The following is a 1,978-nucleotide window of genomic DNA, read 5'->3' as shown; positions in this document are numbered from 1 at the left end:
TCTCTGCGTAGGTCGACATAAAGTCTAAAGGGCATGCAATTATATAGGTATTCATTCAAACTTACAATCCCATCTCTTGCTGAATAGACTGTAGCCTGTCAACGAAGTTTTCCTAAGCTTCTACTGACCATGCTGTTAACGACGACGATGATGATGAGGGTGATATAAAAGATTAGCACTTTTGGAAAACGTAAATTGTGGATTTTGTTCGTAAATAAAATGATGGCGATTTTGTCGTCATGTTCATCATCGTCTTCGTTGCTTTCGTAAATCTGCTCTTTCTCTCTCTATCTATTTATCTCTGTATATCAAACTATAACAATACGTTAACGTACATGAAACTAACTTAACTGATTCCGATTTGATTAGGTTAACTACGGTTTCGAGGACGTTGAACCATTTTACTTCTAACCTAGAATTCTCATAGTTATGAAATTTCTACGTAAATGCATCGCGATTACAGCCTGATATCTCTGAATTATTATTTGTTATATTATATAAGTTTCGTAAGGATCGAGATAATTAGGTTAGAATTTCTTCTAATGAGGAAATACGAACTGAACCTTAACGAGAGGAACTACAGATTCCTACTGTCATTTATTTACGTGTATATATATATATACATATAGTACACTCGTTCGTGTATCTTCGTGTTCTTACGTAAAATTTCGTAACTATTCTCTCACGTGATCGACTCTTAGAAAAATGACGAAGAGAAGGAAAAGGACGATCTTTCTTAAAAGTTTCTTTCAAGTTTCTGAATACATCGTAATTCTAACGAGATATTCACTCGTTATTTCTTACGTTACGATCAACAAAAATAAAGATAAGTTAATATCGTTTCTAAGAGCGAGAAATATTCGACTGAAAACGTCGACATTTGATCATCGTATTATTCGCGTTTATGTGTATGTTTATATACGTATCTAATTTGTAGAAATTTGATCGTGCCTCTTCGTGTCCTTACGTAAAATTTCGTAAATTTTGTTCACACAGGTAATCGCCTTCAGACAAGATGACGCAGCATACGAGAATGATGCTCGACGATCTTTCCGAAAGCTTTGTTCGAAAGTTCTTAGTACATCGTGATTTCAAGGATATTTTTGTTGACGATTTCTTACGTTTTACGAGATTCAAGGATAAAGCTAAATAGACACCGTATACGCATATGTTTATATACGTATCTAATTCGTAGAAATTTAATCGTGCCTCTTCGTGCCCTTCCGTACAATTTCGTAAATTCTGCTCACACAGATGATCGCCTTCAGGACGAGATGATGCAGCATACAAGGATGATACTCGACGATCTTCTGTCCAAATTTCTTAATACATCGCGATTCCAAGGATATTCTTGCTGAGGATTTCTTACGTTTCAAGTCAACAAGGTCAAAGGTAAGTAGATATCGTTTCTAATAGCGAGAAAATTCGATCGAGAATATCGACGTTTAATCGTCGTACATTATTCGCGTATACGTATAGGTTGTGTATATATCTAATTCGTAGAAATTTGTTCGTACACCTTCGTGTCCTTACGTAAGATTTCGTAAAATTTCATTGTCACGTGATCGACTAGTTAAAAGATGGCGAATATGCGAAAGAACGTTCGAAGATCCTTCTTGGCGTTTTTCCGAATTTCTACATACATCGTCCTTCCTGCTTGGGATACCTCACGCTACGAGTCTACAAGGATAAAGGCAAATAGATATCGTTACTAGTAGCGAAAAAGTTCGATTGAATACGTCGATTTTTAATCATCGTACATCATTTGCGTATACGTATGTGTTTATATACGTATGTAATTCGTAGAAATTTGATCGTGCCTCTTCGTGCCCTTCCGTACAATTTCGTAAATTCTGCTCACACAGATGATCGCCTTCAGGACGAGATGATGCAGCATACGAGGATGATACTCGACGATCTTCCTTCCAAATTTCTTCATACATCGCGATTCCAAGGATATTCTTGCTGAGGATTTCTT

At 36.3% G+C, this 1,978-nt stretch overlaps 1 long non-coding RNA gene across 1 annotated transcript in view; it reads left to right on the top strand.

The window, feature by feature from the left end:
- The first annotated feature begins 1,007 nt into the window (after window positions 1–1,007).
- The window catches only part of LOC122629794, a 9,096-nt gene continuing 8,125 nt past the window's right edge, over window positions 1,008–1,978 (top strand). The window contains exon 1 of the long non-coding RNA XR_006327350.1: window positions 1,008–1,392. This is a non-coding gene — a long non-coding RNA (uncharacterized LOC122629794). The remainder of the gene's footprint in view (window positions 1,393–1,978) is intronic.

This window comes from Vespula pensylvanica, chromosome 6 (assembly GCF_014466175.1).
Source record: "Vespula pensylvanica isolate Volc-1 chromosome 6, ASM1446617v1, whole genome shotgun sequence".
NCBI lineage: Eukaryota > Metazoa > Arthropoda > Insecta > Hymenoptera > Vespidae > Vespula > Vespula pensylvanica.
This window is presented reverse-complemented; position numbering and strand designations above follow the sequence as displayed.